The 22,446-nt window shown below is 44.1% G+C and overlaps 1 long non-coding RNA gene across 3 annotated transcripts in view; it reads right to left on the bottom strand.

Moving 5' to 3' along the window:
• Window positions 1-22,446, bottom strand: part of LOC125963368 (uncharacterized) — a 441,676-nt gene that overhangs the window by 382,525 nt on the left and 36,705 nt on the right. Inside the window, exon 1 of one of the 3 annotated variants that reach the window (XR_007475236.1) lies at window positions 13,774-13,857. The exons of the other annotated variants lie outside the window; for them this stretch is intronic. This is a non-coding gene — a long non-coding RNA (uncharacterized LOC125963368). Of the gene's footprint in view, window positions 1-13,773; window positions 13,858-22,446 lie in introns of those variants that run through there. 3 annotated transcript variants of the gene reach the window in all.

Here is a 22,446-nt window from a genome sequence, read left to right as displayed (position 1 = left end):
TAAACGCCTAAGAATGTACCTGACTAGTAAGTATCTTAAAACCTATGGATTGCTATGTCTCTGAAAGAGAATCAAGCGTGTGTACAGGGGCATAAACGCAGCAGTGATAGGATTGGAGAGGTTCAGTGAGCAAATGAAGACCCTTTGAAGTCATATTGCATGGTACCCATTCCACGGGTCTCAATTCTCCAGGTTTAAGGGATTCTTCCTTCAGCTAAAACATGCATGTGGAACCCAGAGTATGATCAACCGTGTGATCGGGAGACGTGTTCAAATATATCTCAGTTTTCGTCCCCTGGTACTCGGGTGCAACATTCCAGAGGCTTTACTAACACTCTCCCGACTTGGAGAGTCAGTGCCTTTAAACTCCTGTTTGGCCCAGTTTGCAATTTCTGCGGAAGATGAACAGGAATAGGGAGAACCAATGAGAGACTAGCTGGAGGTGTCTGGACGGGCAAATTTAACTCTCATTTCCCACCAGGAAGAGGAATTAACCAAAGGCTCAGCGTGCCGTGCCGGAACCAGATTAGGGCCTGAAGCAATCCTGCGGTGTTGCGGCCAGCTCACAAGAAAGCGAGTTGAAGAAAGGAGCTCAGGGGCACTGTAATTCACAAACCTGCAGAGTTATAAATGACAGCTATCGTCCAAAAATATACTGAAGTAAGGCTGCCAAGAGGACTTGAACGCGGGGCAGAATTGCAGGAAACCCATTTCAGGAGGTAGACTGGAATTGCATTTAAAGCATAGGAAAAGAGGCAGAACGTCCACAATGATGCACTTGGCCAAAAAGGGCGTATGCGTTTTTTCCTGAATATATTCAGGAAAAAACGCATACGCCCTTTTTGGCCAACCAAGCAAGCTTGCAAAGGAAATCTGCACTACAATGAAGTCTCACTTCCCCCGGTCAAAAGGGCCATCTGAAAAAAGTGTAAAATCCAGAAAGGCAGGACAGGCCATGGAGAACTGGGAGCCTTGTTATGCTGATGGGCGGGATGTAAATTGTCAACAGCCACTCGGCAGAAGTGTATGGTGTTTCCTGAAACATCTAAAAAACAAAGCAACAGAGCCTAGGGCACTTCCACTTATGGTCCTATAGCTTACGGAAATTAAAATCAAAAAGGAAAAGCCACCCCAAAGTTTCGGACAGCTCTGTTTACAAGAACCTCGTTTACGGTACAAGTTCAATATCGCAGAAAGTGAAAAATGGATAAAGAAGTTGTGGTACTTACGTACAATGCAATATCACTCAGCAATGAAAACTATGTCATCAGGCCTGTAGCAGCATAATGAGTGGATTCAGGTATGATGATTCTAACTGAAATAAGTCACACAGAAAAAGAAACATCATAAGATATCACTAATACACGGAATGTAAACTTGGCTACACAGGAACTGGATTACAAAACAGAAGAGGGTCTCAAATTTAGAAAACCAACATGCTTGCTTAAGGGGAAAGGTGAGTTGGGGTGCTGCATAAAACCAGAGATTGAAATGAGCACAGATAAAGTTCCTTAAGTCAAATATGGAATAGACAAGAGCTACTCCTTGCTCAACGATATGGACTCAACACCCCATATTAAACGCCTAAGAATGTACCTGACTAGTAAGTACCTTAAAACCTATGGATTGCTATGTCTCTGAAAGAGAATCAAGTGTGTGTATAGGGGCATAAACGCAGCAGTGATAGGATTGGAGAGGTTCGGTGAGCAAATGAAGACCCTTTGAAGTCATATTGCATGGTACCCATTCCACGGGTCTCAACTCTCCAGGTTTAAGGGATTCTTCCTTCAGCTAAAACATGCATGTGGAACCCAGACTATGATCAACCGTGTGATCGGGAGACGTGTTCCAATATGTCTCAGTTTTCGTCCCCTGGTACTCGGGTGCAACATTCCAGATGCTTTACTAACACTCTCCCGACTTGGAGAGTCAGTGCCTTTAACCTCCTGTTTGGCCCAGTTTGCAATTTCTGCGGAAGATGAACAGGAATAGGGAGAACCAATGAGAGACTAGCTGGAGGTGTCTGGACGGGCAAATTTAACTCTCATTTCCCACCAGGAAGAGGAATTCACCAAAGGCTCAGCGTGCCGTGCCAGAACCAGATTAGGGCCTGAAGCAATCCTGCGGTGTTGCGGCCAGCTCACAAGAAAGCGAGTTGAAGAAAGGAGCTCAGGGGCACTGTAATTCACAAACCTGCAGAGTTATAAATGACAGCTATCGTCCAAAAATATACTCAAGTAAGGCTGCCAAGAGGACTTGAAAGCGGGGCAGAATTGCAGGAAACCGATTTCAGGAGGTAGACTGGAATTGCATTGAAAGCATAGGAAAAGAGACAGAACGTCGACAATGATGCACTTGGCCAAATAGGGCGTATGCGTTTTTTCCTGAATATATTCAGGAAAAAACGCATACGCCCTTTTTGGCCAACCAAGCAAGCTTGCAAAGGAAATCTGCACTACAATGAAGTCTCACTTCCCCCCGGTCAAAAGGGCCATCTGAATAAAGTGTAAAATCCAGAAAGGCAGGACAGGCCATGGAGAACTGAGAGCCTTGTTATGCTGATGGGCAGGATGTAAATTGCCAACAGCCACTTGGGAGAAGTGTATGGTGTTTCCTGAAACATCTAAAAAACAAAGCAACAGAGCCTAGGGCACTTCCACTTATGGTCCTATAGCTTAGGGAAATTAAAATCAAAAAGACACAGCCACCCCAAAGTTTGGGACGGCTCTGTTTACAAGAACCGTGTTTACGGTACAAGTTCAATATCACAGAAAGTGAAAAATGGATAAAGAAGTTGTGGTACTTACGTACAATGCAATATCACTCAGCAATGAAATCTATGTCATCAGGCCCGTAGCAGCATAATGAGTGGATTCAGGTATGATGATTCTAACTGAAATAAGTCAGACAGAAAAAGAAACATCATAAGATATCACTAATACACGGAATGTAAACTTGGCTACACAGGAACTGGATTACAAAACAGAAGGGGTCTCAAATTTAGAAAACCAACTTATGCTGGCTTAACGGGAAAGGTGAGTTGGGGTGCTGCATAAAACCAGAGATTGAAATGAGCACAGATAAAGTTCCTTAAGCCAAATATGGAATAGACAAGAGCTACTCCTTGCTCAACGAAATGGACTCAACACCCCATATTAAACGCCTAAGAATGTACCTGACTAGTAAGTATCTTAAAACCTTTGGATTGCTATGTCTCTGAAAGAGAATCAAGCGTGTGTACAGGGGCATAAACGCAGCAGTGATAGGATTGGAGAGGTTCAGTGAGCAAATGAAGACCCTTTGAAGTCATATTGCATGGTACCCATTCCACGGGTCTCAATTCTCCAGGTTTAAGGGATTCTTCCTTCAGCTAAAACATGCATGTGGAACCCAGAGTATGATCAACCGTGTGATTGGGAGACGTGTTCAAATATATCTCAGTTTTCGTCCCCTGGTCCTCGGGTGCAACATTCCAGATGCTTTACTAACACTCTCCTGACTTGGAGAGTCAGTGCCTTTAACCTCCTGTTTGGCCCAGTTTGCAATTTCTGCGGAAGATGAACAGGAATAGGGAGAACCAATGAGAGACTAGCTGGAGGTGTCTGGATGGGCAAATTTAACTCTCATTTCCCACCAGGAAGAGGAATTAACCAAAGGCTCAGCGTGCCGTGCCAGAACCAGATTAGGGCCTGAAGCAATCCTGCGGTGTTGCGGCCAGCTCACAAGAAAGCGAGTTGAAGAAAGGAGCTCAGGGGCACTGTAATTCACAAACCTGCAGAGTTATAAATGACAGCTATCGTCCAAAAATATACTGAAGTAATGCTGCCAAGAGGACTTGAACGCGGGGCAGAATTTCAGGAAACCCATTTCAGGAGGTAGACTGGAATTGCATTTAAAGCATAGGAAAAGAGGCAGAACGTCCACAATGATGCACTTGGCCAAAAAGGGCGTATGCGTTTTTTCCTGAATATATTCAGGAAAAAACGCATACGCCCTTTTTGGCCAACCAAGCAAGCTTGCAAAGGAAATCTGCACTACAATGAAGTCTCACTTCCCCCTGTCAAAAGGGCCATCTGAAAAAAGTGTAAAATCCAGAAAGGCAGGACAGGCCATGGAGAACTGGGAGCCTTGTTATGCTGATGGGCGGGATGTAAATTGCCAACAACCACTCGGGAGAAGTGTATGGTGTTTCCTGAAACATCTAAAAAGCAAAGCAACAGAGCCTAGGGCACTTCCACTTATGGTCCTATAGCTTACGGAAATTAAAATCAAAAAGGAAAAGCCACCCCAAAGTTTCGGACAGCTCTGTTTACAAGAACCTCGTTTACGGTACAAGTTCAATATCGCAGAAAGTGAAAAATGGATAAAGAAATTGTGGTACTTACGTACAATGCAATATCACTCAGCAATGAAAACTATGTCATCAGGCCTGTAGCAGCATAATGAGTGGATTCAGGTATGATGATTCTAACTGAAATAAGTCACACAGAAAAAGAAACATCATAAGATATCACTAATACACGGAATGTAAACTTGGCTACACAGGAACTGGATTACAAAACAGAAGAGGGTCTCAAATTTAGAAAACCAACTTATGCTGGCTTAAGGGGAAAGGTGAGTTGGGGTCCTGCATAAAACCAGAGATTGAAATGAGCACAGATAAAGTTCCTTAAGCCAAATATGGAATAGACAAGAGCTACTCCTTGCTCAACGAAATGGACTCAACACCCCATATTAAACGCCTAAGAATGTACCTGACTAGTAAGTATCTTAAAACCTATGGATTGCTATGTCTCTGAAAGAGAATCAAGCGTGTGTACAGGGGCATAAACGCAGCAGTGATAGGATTGGAGAGGTTCGGTGAGCAAATGAAGACCCTTTGAAGTCATATTGCATGGTACCCATTCCACGGGTCTCAACTCTCCAGGTTTAAGGGATTCTTCCTTCAGCTAAAACATGCATGTGGAACCCAGACTATGATCAACCGTGTGATCGGGAGTCGTGTTCCAATATGTCTCAGTTTTCGTCCCCTGGTACTCGGCTGCAACATTCCAGATGCTTTACTAACACTCTCCTGACTTGGAGAGTCAGTGCCTTTAACCTCCTGTTTGGCCCAGTTTGCAATTTCTGCGGAAGATGAACAGGAATAGGGAGAACCAATGAGAGACTAGCTGGAGGTGTCTGGACGGGCAAATTTAACTCTCATTTCCCACCAGGAAGAGGAATTCACCAAAGGCTCAGCGTGCCGTGCCAGGACCAGATTAGGGCCTGAAGCAATCCTGTGGTGTTGCTGCCAGCTCACAAGAAAGCGAGTTGAAGAAAGGAGCTCAGGGACACTGTAATTCACAAACCTGCAGAGTTATAAATGACAGCTATCGTCCAAAAATATACTGAAGTAAGGCTGCCAAGAGGACTTGAAAGCGGGGTAGAATTGCAGGAAACCGATTTCAGGAGGTAGACTGGAATTGCATTGAAAGCATAGGAAAAGAGACAGAACGTCGACAATGATGCACTTGGCCAAATAGGGCGTCTGCGTTTTTTCCTGAATATATTCAGGGAAAAACGCATACGCCCTTTTTGGCCAACCAAGCAAGCTTGCAAAGGAAATCTGCACTACAATGAAGTCTCACTTCCCCCCGGTCAAAAGGGACATCTGAATAAAGTGTAAAATCCAGAAAGGCAGGACAGGCCATGGAGAACTGGGAGCATTGTTATGCTGATGGGCAGGATGTAAATTGCCAACAGCCACTTGGGAGAAGTGTATGGTGTTTCCTGAAACATCTAAAAAACAAAGCAACAGAGCCTAGGGCACTTCCACTTATGGTCCTATAGCTTAGGGAAATTAAAATCAAAAAGACACAGCCACCCCAAAGTTTGGGACGGCTCTGTTTACAAGAACCGTGTTTACGGTACAAGTTCAATATCACAGAAAGTTAAAAAATGGATAAATAAGCTGTGGTACTTACGTACAATGCAATATCACTCAGCAATGAAATCTATGTCATCAGGCCCGTAGCAGCATAATGAGTGGATTCAGGTATGATGATTCTAACTGAAATAAGTCACACAGAAAAAGAAACATCATAAGATATCACTAATACACGGAATGTAAACTTGGCTACACAGGAACTGGATTACAAAACAGAAGGGGGTCTCAAATTTAGAAAACCAACTTATGCTGGCTTAACGGGAAAGGTGAGTTGGGGTGCTGCATAAAACCAGAGATTGAAATGAGCACAGATAAAGGTCCTTAAGCCAAATATGGAATAGACAAGAGCTACTCCTTGCTCAACGAAATGGACTCAACACCCCATATTAAACGCCTAAGAATGTACCTGACTAGTAAGTATCTTAAAACCTATGGATTGCTATGTCTCTGAAAGAGAATCAAGCGTGTGTACATGGGCATAAACGCAACAGTGATAGGATTGGAGAGGTTCAGTGAGCAAATGAAGACCCTTTGAAGTCATATTGCATGGTACCCATTCCACGGGTCTCAATTCTCCAGGTTTAAGGGATTCTTCCTTCAGCTAAAACATGCATGTGGAACCCAGAGTATGATCAACCGTGTGATCGGGAGACGTGTTCAAATATATCTCAGTTTTCATCCCCTGGTACTCGGGTGCAACATTCCAGAGGCTTTACTAACACTCTCCTGACTTGGAGAGTCAGTGCCTTTAACCTCCTGTTTGGCCCAGTTTGCAATTTCTGCGGAAGATGAACAGGAATAGGGAGAACCAATGAGAGACTAGCTGGAGGTGTCTGGACGGGCAAATTTAACTCTCATTTCCCACCAGGAAGAGGAATTAACCAAAGGCTCAGCGTGCCGTGCCGGAACCAGATTAGGGCCTGAAGCAATCCTGCGGTGTTGCGGCCAGCTCACAAGAAAGCGAGTTGAAGAAAGGAGCTCAGGGGCACTGTAATTCACAAACCTGCAGAGTTATAAATGACAGCTATCGTCCAAAAATATACTGAAGTAATGCTGCCAAGAGGACTTGAACGCGGGGCAGAATTGCAGGAAACCCATTTCAGGAGGTAGACTGGAATTGCATTTAAAGCATAGGAAAAGAGGCAGAACGTCCACAATGATGCACTTGGCCAAAAAGGGCGTATGCGTTTTTTCCTGAATATATTCAGGAAAAAACGCATACGCCCTTTTTGGCCAACCAAGCAAGCTTGCAAAGGAAATCTGCACTACAATGAAGTCTCACTTCCCCCTGTCAAAAGGGCCATCTGAAAGAAGTGTAAAATCCAGAAAGGCAGGACAGGCCATGGAGAACTGGGAGCCTTGTTATGCTGATGGGCGGGATGTAAATTGCCAACAGCCACTTTGGAGAAGTGTATGGTGTTTCCTGAAACATCTAAAAAACAAAGCAACAGAGCCTAGGGCACGTCCACTTATGGTCCTATAGCTTAGGGAAATTAAAATCAAAAAGGAAAAGCCACCCCAAAGTTTCGGACAGCTCTGTTTACAAGAACCTCGTTTACGGTACAAGTTCAATATCGCAGAAAGTGAAAAATGGATAAAGAAGTTGTGGTACTTACGTACAATGCAATATCACTCAGCAATGAAAACTATGTCATCAAGCCTGTAGCAGCATAATGAGTGGATTCAGGTATGATGATTCTAACTGAAATAAGTCACACAGAAAAAGAAACATCATAAGATATCACTAATACACGGAATGTAAACTTGGCTACACAGGAACTGGATTACAAAACAGAAGAGGGTCTCAAATTTAGAAAACCAACTTATGCTGGCTTAAGGGGAAAGGTGAGTTGGGGTGCTGCATAAAACCAGAGATTGAAATGAGCACAGATAAAGCTCCTTAAGCCAAATATGGAATAGACAAGAGCTACTCCTTGCTCAACGAAGTGGACTCAACACCCCATATTAAACGCCTAAGAATATACCTGACTAGTAAGTATCTTAAAACCTATGGATTGCTATGTCTCCGAAAGAGAATCAAGCGTGTGTACAGGGGCATAAACGCAGCAGTGATAGGATTGGAGAGGTTCGGTGAGCAAATGAAGACCCTTTGAAGTCATATTGCATGGTACCCATTCCACGGGTCTCAACTCTTCAGGTTTAAGGGATTCTTCCTTCAGCCAAAGCATGCATTTGGAACCCAGAGTATGATCAACTGTGTGATCGGGAGACGTGTTCCAATATGTCTCAGTTTTCCTCCACTGGTACTCGGTTGCAACATTCCAGATGCTTTACTAACACTCTCCCAACTTGAGGAGTCAGTGCCTTTAACCTCCTGTTTGGCCCAGTTTGCAATTTCTGCAGAAGATGAACAGGAATAGGGAGAACCAATGAGAGACAAGCTGGAGGTGTCTGGACGGGCAAATTTAACTCTCATTTCCCACCAGGAAGAGGAATTAACCAAAGGCTCAGCATGCCGTGCCAGAACCAGATTGGGGCCTGAAGCAATCCTGCGGTGTTGCGGCCAGCTCACAAGAAAACGAGTTGAAGAAAGGAGCTCAGGGGCACTGTAATTCACACACCTGCAGAGTTATAAATGACAGCTATCGTCCAAAAATATACTGAAGTAAGGCTGCCAAGAGGACTTGAAAGCGGGGCAGAATTGCAGGCAACCGATATCAGGAGGTAGACTGGAATTGCATTTAAAGCATAGGAAAAGAGGCAGAACGTCCACAATGATGCACTTGGCCAAAAAGTGCGTATGCGTTTTTTCCTGAATATATTCAGGAAAAAACGCATACGCACTTTTTGGCCAACCAAGCAAGCTTGCAAAGAAATCTGCACTACAATGAAGTCTCACTTCCCCCCGGTCAAAAGGGCCATCTGAAATAAGTGTAAAAACCAGAAAGGCAGGACAGGCCATGGAGAACTGGGAGCCTTTTTATGCTGATGGGCGGGATGTCAATTGCCAACAGCCACTCGGGAGAAGTGTATAGTGTTTCCTGAAACATCTAAAAAACAAAGCAACAGAGCCTAGGGCACTTCCACTTATGGTCCTATAGCTTAGGGAAATTAAAATAAAAAAGACACAGCCACCCCAAAGTTTGGGACGGCTCTGTTTACAAGAACCTCGTTTACGGTACAAGTTCAATATCGCAGAAAGTCAAAAATGGATAAAGAAGTTGTGGTACTTACGTACAATGCAATATCACTCAGCAATGAAATCTATGTCATCAGGCCGGTAGCAGCATAATGAGTGGATTCAGGTATGATGATTCTAACTGAAATAAGTCACACAGAAAAAGAAACATCATAAGATATCACTAATACACGGAATGTGAACTTGGCTACACATGAACTGAGTTACAAAACAGAACAGGGTCTCAAGTTTAGAAAACCAACTTATGCTTTCTTAAGGGGGAAGGTGAGTTGGGGTGCTGCATAAAACCAGAGTTTGAATTTAGCGCAGATACCGTTCCATAAGCCAAATATGTAATAGACAAGACCTACCCCTTGCTCAACAAAATGGACTCAACAATGAGGTATCACCTCACACTTGATAAAATAGGCATCATCAGAAAATCTACAATCAAAAGATGCTGGAAAGGGTGTGGAGAAAAGGAACCCTCTTCCACTATTGTTGGGAATATAAATTCATACAGTCACTATGGAGAACAATATGGAGTTTCTTAAGAAACTAACAATAGAATTACCATATGATACAGCAATCCCAGTACTGGACATATACCCAGACAAAACCATAAATGAAAAAGAGACATTCACCGCAATGTTCATTGCCTCACTCTTTACAATATCGAGGTAATGGAAGCAACCTAAATGCCCACAGACAGACGAATGCATAAAGCCGTGGTACATATATAAAATGGAATATTACTAAGCCATGAAAAGGAATGAAATTGGGTCATTTGTAGAGACGTCGATGGATCTAGAGACTGTCATACAGAGTGAAGTAAGTCAGAAAGAGAAAAACAAATCTTGTATATTCATGCATATATGTGGAACCTAGAAAAACTGTACAGATTAACCATTTTGGAAGGCATAAATAGAGCAACAGATGTAGACAACAAATGTATGGACAACAAGGGGGGAAAGCTGTTGGGGGGGTGGTGGTGGGAGGAGTTGAGAGACTGGGATTGGCATGTATACATTTATATGTGTAAAATAAATAACCAATAAGAACCTGCTATATAAAAATATAAAATAAAATTCAAAATTAGAAAGAAATAAAATTTAAAAAATAAAACAGAAAAAACAATTATTCCCTTCACATACATGTATTTATATGAATAAATTATTTCCATGCTTATATCTGTAAATACAAAAAAGAGGAATAAAATCTACCTTGAACCAAAAACGAAAAAGAGAAAAAAAACACAGAACCCACCAGTTCCACAGAGGAAAACCGTATCAGGGCACTTGCTCCAGTTGTAAACAATTCTGAAGTTGGTCAGTGGTGGGGAATCGTCTCCCATTCAGCCAGCAGCCCCCACGCAACAAGCGTCCTCATTGCAAAGCTGGGGCACCGTGCCGAGGCATCTGTGAGTAAACGTGAGCTGAGCCCCAGGCCAGTTGCTGCTGAACTATTCCCACCCGTCCCAGGTAAAACACCTGAATATATACAAGGACTTGAAAGCCTAGAGGAAGGGCCATAGAGCCACACAAGTGACAGCATGCCGGCCGACTTGGTGCCTGCAGGCCAGCCAGGATGGTTCTGGCCCTGCTCTTCTGGAAGATTTCCATTTCCCTGCCTGAGATACCCGTCCTGTCCCTGCCCCCACTGCTTTTTTCCTTCCTCACCTCTGCCCAGGGAGAAATTCCAGCAGCAGGTATGGGTGACATATCCTCTTCTTTAGCAGGTGGCAGCCTGGCAACTGCTTCAGAAAGTCCAGCAGAGGCCCACTCACACTGGGCCACCCACAAAGCCGTGGCCTCTCACTCCCTCCCACCAGCCCAGCCCCGAGACTGCTGACAGGGCAGAGAAAATGGCGTCAGGCACGGCTGCAGGGGCTCTTGCTGCCTGGAGTGGTATTTATATTGATCTCAACCCAGGCACACCTGGGGAGGGCTGGCCGGCATGGTAGGCTGCCCAGGTCAGCCAATCATCACCCCTCAGGGGCTCACAGTTGCAGAAAATGGAACTTGCTGAACTGGCCAGGTCCAAGGAACAGGTGTGGGCTCCTGAGAGTCAGGATAGACAAGGGGCTGCAGCTTTGGCTTGTTTTCTAATCATTTTATCTGGCCCATGAGTGGGAGACAACTTCAAGAAAACCCTCTCCTAATGAGAGGAACCCAGGAGTCAGGGAGAGGAGGGGTGGGTGGTGGTTGGAGACAGAGGCCTGGTGCCCCGGGTGCAGTGGAAGTCTCTGGAAGACCAGGTGGAGGGAGGCCACACAGAATGATGCCCAGGGTCACAGACCTGTCGCAGCTGCTGTTTGTTAGTTCAAGTCCTGCTCTGAGGTGCTCTGTGTCAGCTCTGAGCGACAGGTGAGCTGGGGGTGCTCTGCAATGAGGGCTATGTGCACGGTTCCTGTGTGCCCAGCCCTGCCACGGTACCTGCAAGGGTAGCTCTGTATCCTGGGAGGGGCCTGACCACAAGAGCCCCGTGGGCTGGGGTGGGGGTGGGGTACCTGCCCAGGTGAGCTCCATATTCTGGGATTGGTCTGACCACGAGAGCCCCATGGGCTGCTGGGGACCTGGTAAAGGATGTCAGGACAGTCAGTGAAGCCACCGAGGATATACCTCCAGTTGCTCCTAATTCCTACAGCCTGCTGGTCATTCTACCAACCACCAGGACATGGTATTCCGTATTAGTCTTCAATGATGCCTTCTTTTGCATTCCATTAGTCCCAGAGTCACAAGAAATTTTGGCTTGTGAGTGGCAGGACTCAACATACAACTAAAACAATACTTCCGGGCCGTCTTGCCCCAAGGGTGCAAAAATTCCCACACCATCTTTGGGGAAAGCTTAGCTAAAGACCTAAAAGTTCTACCTCTGGAAAAGGAAACCCTCCTTCAGTACGCAGATGTCATTCTGATCGCCAGCCCTACTAAGGAGGCCTCTGAACTACCAAGCCAATAAAGGATAGAAGTTGTCCAAGAAAAAGCTCAAATATCACAGACTGCGGTGACCTGCCTGGGCTTCATTCTCACAGAAGGTCGGAGAAGCCCATCCCAGGAAAGGGAAGAAACCATTTTCAGCCTTACCCCTTTCTAAAACTAGAAGACAGCTTAGGGGTTCCTGGGGAGGCCAGGGTTTGCTGCTTCTGGATCCCTAACTACAGTCTACTAGCTGGGCCTCTATATGAAACACTGAAAGGAAAAGATGATGATCCTTTTGAATAGAATCCAGAAGTGGCCTTTCAAGAATGGAAAGAGCAGTCAATTCAGACCCTTGCCCTGGAACTCCTTAATTTAGCAAAACCCTTTGACCTTTACATTCCCGGTGAAAGGTGAATCGCCATTGGAGAATTAGTGCAAAAACTGGGACCACTTGAAATGGAACAATGCAAGAATGCCATCCAGGTAGGATAAACTACGGTCACCAAGGGGCTTGGCCCACTGCCACATCTGGCCAAGATACTGGCGGTATCTAAAAACCTGGAAATCAGCAGCCCAAAAGGCCACCTCTCTCCTAAGGGAAAAGGACCCAACGTGGTGATCCTAACCACCAACCATGCCCTGAAGTTACAGGGTTCGCTCCGTGGGCACACCAACCTCGAGTGAGGAGGCCCTCCAACTCCAACATCCAGAGAGATAACCGGGGGCAACAGGGCACCATGACGACTCGTGTGAACATCACTTGACCTGGAGTTTCTCTCATAAAACAACAAGAGTGTGTCCCAAAAGAGTAGACTACTGCTTGCAGGACTTACTGCACCCAGAGGGGAGCTAATAATCTTGGCGGGGGAACCGTATATCACACTGTCACCATAGAAAAGCCTACAGACATTGTGATGATGGTGGCCAATAAGACTGGCTGGACTCCTGTTTACTTCAAAAGGCTGTTGACTCAGTGGCCATCATGGTCCTTGACCACCACTGACCCTGGACTGTCTGGTAGTTGACCGGGCAGGGCTCTGACACCTGGTGCTGTTTGTACGTTAATTCAGGGGCCTAATTGAAGAAAGCGCAGACTACTGGTCAGAGCATCTAGGCTGGCAGAAACGATCAGCCTAAGGTGGCCGAACAAATGTGGGGCGGGGTGAAACCGACCCCCACAGCGTCTCTGCACATCTCTTTCCTGGACCCTTAAAGGTCATTAGAATCTATAACACTTCCAATGCTGGTGCTCAAGTGGACGAGCAGGGAGGCAGGGGGCCTGGGGACAATCAACGTCACCTGGAGGCTGCTGGGGAGAAGCTCTGACCCTCGCCCCCGGGTATGAGGGCTCCCAATTCAGCACTCAGCAGTTACAGAAGAAGGGTCTGCACCCTCAGCACTCCAAGAATGAGGAACGGGACAAAAGGCAGAGGAGGGGTTTGTCCCCAGCAAAGCCCATTAAAAATCCCTGGGAGATAAAAATAGAATCTGGGCAATAAAGTCAAGACTAACCTTTTTTATCCTTTGTGCTTTGTCTAATTTCATGTGCTCCTAGGGTCCCGCATGCAGAGGTTCCACACCCGGCACTTCAGACCAGAGTTCCTAGTGCAGAATGGCTGGGTCGACACCTCAGCTCCTGGGGCCCAGTGCAGACTCCGCGATATAGAGCCTGAGCTGCAGCCAACCCGGCCCTCGAGAGCTCCGCCCCCTCCCTCCCACTGACTCTGACAGGATCTCTACACAGCAGCCCAGCCCACAGCCCACGGGGTAGTGCATGCTCTCACCTCTCCATTCTCTGATCAAAATATAAAGTTTCCTTTGCTTGTGAACCAAACTCAGTCTCGATCTGTTGGCCCCAATGACACTGGGCAGGGGGACACTTGTTGGTGTCCACTCTGGAGGATCAGTAACAGAAATTGAGACTATTGTAACCTCAATGAACAGATGTGTGAGCCAAACTGTAGTTAACATAGAACAGTGTATAAGGCTCGGGTAAAATAAGATGTTTCTAACACTTCCATTTGATATTTCCATCACTTTATTATAAGCAAGTTCAGTGAAAAGGTTTGTCTTATTTGTCAGGTCAATATTAGAGAAACGAAGTGATTTCTTTCCAAGGATGTACATCTAATAATCTTGGTTAAAGCTTCAATCTTGTTTTAAATGCTTTTCCATTGAAAATGATACCTCTCTTTCAGCTCCCCCATTTCTGAGATGTATAAAATCTTATAATTTATTATTACCAAAGGGGAAAGGTGGGAGGAGGGATAAATTAACAGTTTGGGATTAACACATACACACTGCTATGTATAAAATAGATCATCAACAAGGAACTACTGTATAGCACAGGGAACTACACTCAACATTTTGCAATAACCTATAAGGGGAAATAATCTGAAAAAGAATAGATATTTTTATTGACATCATCTATCAATGACAGTTAAAGTGTAACCTAAGGGAAGCTAGTGGTGAGTGCTTCTGACCCTGAAGACTTCAATCATCTAAAGTTTGGACTCTGCCTACTTCCCAAGGCCCTTAATGAACATATGTGTAGCCGTAGCTTAAAAAATTCCCCAGTTTGGGTTTCGGGGACACTGATTTTGAAAAAGCCCTGGTGTTCTCCTTACATGAATGGGACTCGTCCTACTGCTAAAACATGTCTGTCACACCCAGAGGATGGTATACCGTCTGATCGGGAAGAGTTTGGAAAAGGCATCTCATCTCCTCATCTCCTGGTGCTCGGGTTCACCCCTCCAGCGTCTTTACTAACAGTCTCCCCACTTGGAGAGGTCAGCACTGTCAACATCCTGTTGCGTACAGTTTGGAATTTGTCCAGAGGATGAAGCGGAAGGATGAGGAACAATGAGAGACAAGTCCTAGGTGTTCAGACAGGCACATGTCACTCTAATTTCCAATCAGGAAGACGAATTGACCAAAGGCTAGGGTTGCCCATGGAAACAGTATAGGGCTTGAGGAAATCCCGCTGCTTTGTGGCCAGTTCCCATAAACACAAGTTGAACAATGGAACTCAGGGGCAGTAAAATTCACGAAACTGCAGAGTTGAAAATATCCATCACTGAAAAATGTCTTGAGGAAAGTCAGAGAAGAGGACTTGTAAGCAAGGGAGAATGGCAGGAAAGGGATTTGAGGAGGTAGAAAGGACTCGCCATTAAGCACAAGAAAAGGAGCTGAACATTGCCAACATTGCAGTTGGCCAAAAAGGGTGTATGCGTTTTTTTGTGTATATATTCAAGAAAAGGGCATACACATTTTTAGCCAACCAAAGAGGTGGGCACTGGAAGTCAATACTACAAAAGATATCACTTCGCATCAGTCAGAAGAGCCATCCTCATAAAGCGTAAACAACAGAAATGCAGGACAGGGCAAGGAGAAGAGGGAGCCCTGTGAGACTTATAGTGGAAATGTATATTGCCAACGGCCATTCTGGAGAAGTGTATTGTGTTTACTAAAGCATCTAAAAAATGAGCTACAGAGCATAGGGCACTTGCACTCATGGGCGTATATCTTGGGAAAAACAAAAATCGAGAGGACACAGGCACCCCAATGTTTACCCCCTCTCTGTTTAAAAGATCCTTGACTAGGATATAACTTAAATGCCTCTGGAGAGAAAAAATGGATAGAGATGTGGTACTTAGGTAGAGTGGAATATTATTCAGCCTGGAAATCAATGAAATATGGCCAGTTGTAACAACTCCGGAGGAGTTACGTATGATCATTCTAAGTGACATAATTCAAAAAGAAAAAGACACATATCATAAGATATCACTTAAAGGTGGAATCCAAAATGGCTACACATGAAATAAATTACAAAACAAAAACATAGTCAAATATGTAGAAAACACGCATAAGGCTGCTAAACGGGAAAGGTGGGGAGGGGTGAGGCATCATCCAGGAGGTTGAAATTAGCAAAGATACCATTCCAAATACCAAACTGATAATCAACAAGACCTACACGGTAGCTAAAAGAACTGCACTCAGCACACTCAAGTCACCGGAAAAGAATATATACGACTGGTAAGAATCTGAAAAAGAATTTACTGATGTCTCTCTGTACGTGAATCAAGTGGATGTACAGCAGCAAGAAACAGAGCTTTGAAAATCAGCTGTAACCAATATAGTAATAAATTGAAAAAAATAAACGACAGAGAGACAGAGAAAACCTCTTACAACTTTTCCTCAGGGATGGTGATGCAACATGGATTGAACACATCTAGACCCACAGCAGGATGAGACATAAGGCTGGAAACTGTTTGCACTAAGAGAAATGTGAGGTTGGGTGAGGAAATGCACACCCTTTAAAGTAATACTACCTGGTACCCATTCAATGGGTCCCAAATCTGCAGGTTCAAGGGATCTTCCTACAGCTAAAACATGCATGGAAAACCCAGAGGACTGTACACCATGTGATCGGGAGATGTGTCTAAAATGCAGCTCATTTATCCTCTCCTGGTGCTCCTGTTCACCATTCCAGCCACGTTACTTAGAATCTCCCCACTTGGAGAATCAGCACATTTCAACTTCTGTTTCACACATTTTGCAAATTGTGAGGAGGATGAACGGGAAGAGGGGGAACCAATGAGAGAATAGTTGTAGGGGTTTGGACGGGCACATATCACTCTAATTTCCCATTAAGAATAAGAATTGAAAAAAGGCTCAGCCCGCCTCGCTGGAGCCAAAATAGGGCCTGAAGCAATCCTGCGGGTTTGAGGCCAGCTCACAAAAGAGCAACTTAAAAAATGGAGCTCAGGGTAACTGCAATTCACAAACCTGCAGAGTTATAAATGAAAACTAACGTCCAAAAATATGTTGAGGTAAGGCAAAGAAGAGGATCTGAATGCAAGACAGAATTGCAAGAAACAGATTTCAAAAGATAGATTGGACTCGTCTTTAAAGCACATGAAAAGCGGCAGAATTTCGACAATGATGCAGTTGGCCCAAAAGGGCGTATGCGTTTTTTCCTGATTATACCCAGGAAAAAACGCATATGCACTTTATGGGCAACGAAGCAAGCAAGCAATGCAAATGTGCACAACAAAGAAGTCTCATTTCCCACCGGTCAAAAGGGCCATCCTAAAAAATTGTAAAAACCAGAAATGCAGGACAGGCCATGGAGAACAGGGAGCCTTTATACGCTGATGGGCAGTGTGCGAACTGCCGAGAGCCACTCTGGAGAAGTGTATGGTGGTTCCTAAATCATCTAAAAAACAGAGCTACAAAGCATAGGACACTTCAAATCATGGGAGTATATCTAGGGAAGTCTAAAAATCAACAAGACACAAGCACACCACAGTTTAGGGCTACTCTGTTTACAAGAACCTCAACTTCAGTACACCTTAAATATCCCAGGAAAGAGAACAATGGATAAAGAAGATGTGGTACTTATGTACAATGGAATATCTCTTCACCATGAAATCAATGTAATAAGGTTAGTAGAAGGATAAAGAGTGGATTTAGGTCCGATAATACTACTTGAAATAAGTCAAACAGAAAAAGAAACATATCATAAGATATCACTTATAGAGGGAGGGTAAATATGGCTGCACAAGAAATGAATTACTGAACAGAACAGTGTCTCACATTTAGAAAACACACTTATGTCAGCTTAAGGGGAAAGGAGAGGTGGGGTGATGCATAAAACCAGAGTTTGAAATTAGCACAGATACCATTCAATAAACCAAATAGATATTAGACAAGATCTACACCTTGCTCAATGAACTGGCCTCAACACACCCTATACACCGCAGAGAAATATATCTGAGTAATAAGAATCTTAAAACCCATGTATTGATATATCTCCATAAGGGAATCAAGTGTGTGCAGAGCGGCACAAACACAGCAGTGAAAATGAGCTAAACCCCATTATAGAAATAAATTTTAAAAACAAAACACAGAAACAATGAAAGAGAGAAAAATTCTTACAAAATTTGCTCAGGGGCTGTGATGCAACCTGGATTGACCACATATAAACCCACAGCTGGATAAGACATAAGGCTGGACACTTGGGGATGAGAGGATTGGTGAGCTTTGGTGAGCAACTGCCAAAAGTTTAATGCAATACTTCATGCTACTCATTCCAAGTGTCCCAACACTCCAGGTTGAAGGGAATCTTCCTACAGCTAAACCATGCTTGGGAAACCCAGCGACTGGTATACCATATGATCGGGAAAGGTTTCTAAAATGCACCTCATTTTTCCTCTCCTGGGACTCCGGATCGACATTCCAGCCGCTTTACTAACAACATCCCCACATGGAGAGTCAATGCCTTTAAGTTCTGGTATCGCACAGTCTGCAGTTAGTGCGGAGGATGAATGGGAATAGGGGGAACCAGTGAGAAACTAGCTGTAGCGGTTTCAATGGGCACATGTCACTCTAATTTCACATCAGTAAGAAGAATAAACCAAAGGCACAGCAAGGTGCCCCAGAAGAAGAATAGGGCCTGAAGGAATCCTGTGGTTATGAGGCAAGATCACAAAAATAAGAGCTGAAAAATGGAGCTAAGGGCCACTGCAATTCAAAAACCTGCAGAGTTATAAAGGCCAAGTATTTTCAAAAAATATATTGAGGTAAGGCTATGAAGAGGCATTGAAAGCAAGGCAGAATTGCAGGAAACCGATTTCAGGAGGTAGACTGGAATTACATTTAAAGCATAGGAAAAGAGGCAGAACGTCGACAATGATGCACTTGGCCAAAAAGGGCGTATGCGTTTTTTCCTGAATATATTCAGGAAAAAACATACGCCCTTTTTGGCCAACCAAGCAAGCTTGCAAAGGAAATCTGCACTACAATGAAGTCTCACTTCCCCCCGGTCAAAAGGGCCATCTGAAAAAAGTGTAAAATCCAGAAAGGCAGGACAGGCCATGGAGAACTGGGAGCCTTGTTATGCTGATGGGCGGGATGTAAATTGCCAACAGCCACTCGGGAGAAGTGTATGGTGTTTCCTGAAACATCTAAAAAACAAAGCAACAGAGCCTAGGGCACTTCCACTTATGGTCCTATAGATTAGGGAAATTATAATCAAAAAGACACAGCCACCTCAAAGTTTGGGACGGCTCTGTTTACAAGAACCTCGTTTACGGTACAAGTTCAATATCGCAGGAAGTGAAAAATGGAAAAAGAAGTTGTGGTACTTACGTACAATGGAATATCACTCAGCAATGAAATCTATGTCATCAGGCCCATAGCAGCATAATGAGTGGATTCAGGTATGATGATTCTAACTGAAATAAGTCACACAGAAAAAGAAACATCATAAGATATCACTAATACACGGAATGTAAACTTGGCTACACAGGAACTGGATTACAAAACAGAAGAGGGTCTCAAATGTAGAAAACCAACTTATGCTTGCTTCAGGGGAAAGGTGAGTTGGGGTGTTGCATAAAACCAGAGATTGAAATGAGCACAGATAAAGTTCCTTAAGCCAAATATGGAATAGACAAGAGCTACTCCTTGCTCAACGAAATGGACTCAACACCCCATATTAAACGCCTAAATATGTACATGACTAGTAAGTACCTTAAAACCTATGGATTGCTATGTCTCCAAAAGAGAATCAAGCGTGTGTACAGGGGCATAAACGCAGCAGTGATAGGATTGGAGAGGTTCGGTGAGCAAATGAAGACCCTTTGAAGTCATATTGCATGGTACCCATTCCACGGGTCTCAACTCTCCAGGTTTAAGGGATTCTTCCTTCAGCTGAAACATGCATGTGGAGCCAATAGTATGATCAACCGTGTGATCGGGAGACGTGTTCAATTATGTCTCAGTTTTCATCCCCTGGTACTCGGGTGCAACATTCCAGACGCTTTACTAACACTCTCCTGACTTGGAGAGTCAGTGCCTTTAACCTCCTGTTTGGCCCAGTTTGCAATTTCTGCGGAAGATGAACAGGAATAGGGAGAACCAATGAGAGACTAGCTGGAGGTGTCTGGACGGGCAAATTTAACTCTCATTTCCCACCAGGAAGAGGAATTAACCAAAGGCTCAGCGTGCCATGCCGGAACCAGATTAGGGCCTGAAGCAATCGTGCGGTGTTGCGGCCAGCTCACAAGAAAGCAAGTTGAAGAAAGGAGCTCAGGGGCTCTGTAATTCACAAACCTGCAGAGTTATAAATGACAGCTATCGTCCAAAAATATACTGAAGTAAGGCTGCCAAGAGGACTTGAAAGCGGGGCAGAATTGCAGGAAACCGATTTCAGGAGATAGACTGGAATTGCATTTAAAGCATAGGAAAAGAGGCAGAACGTCCACAATGATGCACTTGGCCAAAAAGTGTGTTTGCGTTTTTTCCTGAATATATTCAGGAAAAAACGCATACGCCCTTTTTGGCCAACCAAGCAAGCTTGCAAAGGAAATCTGCACTACAATGAAGTCTCACTTCCCCCCGGTCAAGAGGGCCATCTGAAATAAGTGTAAAAACCAGAGAGGCAGGACAGGCCATGGAGAACTGGGAGCCTTTTTATGCTGATGGGCGGGATGTAAATTGCCAACAGCCACTCAGAAGAAGTGTATGGTGTTTCCTGAAACATCTAAAAAACAAAGCAACAGAGCCTAGGGCACTTCCACTTATGGTCCTATAGCTTAGGGAAATTAAAATCAAAAAGACACAGCCACCCAAAAGTTTGGGACGGCTCTGTTTACAAGAACCTCGTTTACGGTACAAGTTCAATATCGCAGAAAGTGAAAAATGGATAAAGAAGTTGTGGTACTTACGTACAATGTAATATCACTCAGCAATGAAATCTATGTCATCAGGCCGGTAGCAGCATAATGAGTGGATTCAGGTATGATGATTCTAACGGAAATAAGTCACACAGAAAAAGAAACATCATAAGATATCACTAATACAAGGAATGTGAACTTGGCTACACATGAACTGAGTTACAAAACAGAACAGGGTCTCATGTTTAGAAAACCAACTTATGCTTGCTTAAGGGGGAAGGTGAGTTGGGGTGCTGCATGAAACCATAGTTTGAATTTAACACAGATACCGTTCCATAAGCCAAATATGTAATAGACTAGACCTACCCCTTGCTCAACAAAATGGACTCAACAATGAGGTATCATCTCATACCTGATAGAATGGGTATCATCAGAAATTCTACAAACAAAAAATGTCCGAAAGGGTGTGGAGAAAAGGAACCCTCTTCCACTATTGTTGGGAATATAAATTGATACAGTCACTATGGAGAACAATATGGAGTTTCTTAAGAAACTAACAATAGAATTACCATATGATACAGCAATCCCAGTACTGGACATATACCCAGACAAAACCATAAATCAAAAAGAGACATTCACCGCAATGTTCATTGCATCACTATTTACAATATCGAGGTAATGGAAGCAACCTAAATGCCCACAGACAGACGAATGCATAAAGCTGTGGTACATATATAAAATGGAATATTACTAAGCCATGAAAAGGAATGAAATTGGGTCATTTGTAGAGACGTCGATGGATCTAGAGACTGTCATACAGAGTGAAGTAAGTCAGAAAGAGAAAAACAAATCTTGTATATTCATGCATATATGTGGAACCTAGAATAACTGTACAGATTAACCATTTTGCAAGGCATAAATAGAGTAAAAGATGTAGACAACAAATGTATGGACAACAAGGGGGGAAAGCTGTTGGGGGGGTGGTGGTGGGAGGAGTTGAGAGACTGGGATTGGCATGTATACATTTATATGTGTAAAATAGATAACCAATAAGAACCTGCTGTATAAAAATATAAAATAAAATTCAAAATTAGAAAGAAATAAAATTTAAAAAATAAAACAGAAAAAACAATTATTCCCTTCACATACATGTATTTATATGAATAAATTATTTCCATGCTTATATCTGTAAATACAAAAAAGAGGAATAAAATCTACCTTGAACCAAAAACGAAAAAGAGAAAAAAAACACAGAACCCACCAGTTCCACAGAGGAAAACCGTATCAGGGCACTTGCTCCAGTTGTAAACAATTCTGAAGTTGGTCAGTGGTGGGGAATCGTCTCCCATTCAGCCAGCAGCCCCCACGTAACAAGCGTCCTCACTGCAAAACTGGGGCACCGTGCCGAGGCATCTGTGAGTAAATGTGAGCTGAGCCCCAGACCAGTTGCTGCTGAACTATTCCCACCCGTCCCAGGTAAAACACCTGAATATATACAAGGACTTGAAAGCCTAGAGGAAGGGCCATAGAGCCACACGAGTGACAGCATGCCGGCCGACTTGGTGCCTGCAGGCCAGCCAGGATGGTCCTGGCCCTGGGTGCTCTTCTGGAAGATTTCCATTTCCCTGCCTGAGATACCCGTCCTGTCCCTGCCCCCACTGCATTTTTCCTTCCCCAGCTCTGCCCAGGGAGAAATTCCAGCAGCAGGTATGGGTGACACATCCTCTTCTTTAGCAGGTGGCAGCCTGGCAACTGCTGCAGAAAGTCCAGCAGAGC

The sequence above is a fragment of the Orcinus orca genome, unplaced genomic scaffold (genome assembly GCF_937001465.1).
Source record: "Orcinus orca unplaced genomic scaffold, mOrcOrc1.1 scaffold_61, whole genome shotgun sequence".
NCBI lineage: Eukaryota > Metazoa > Chordata > Mammalia > Artiodactyla > Delphinidae > Orcinus > Orcinus orca.
Note: the sequence above shows the minus strand (reverse complement) of the source record. Positions and strands in the feature narration are given on the sequence as shown.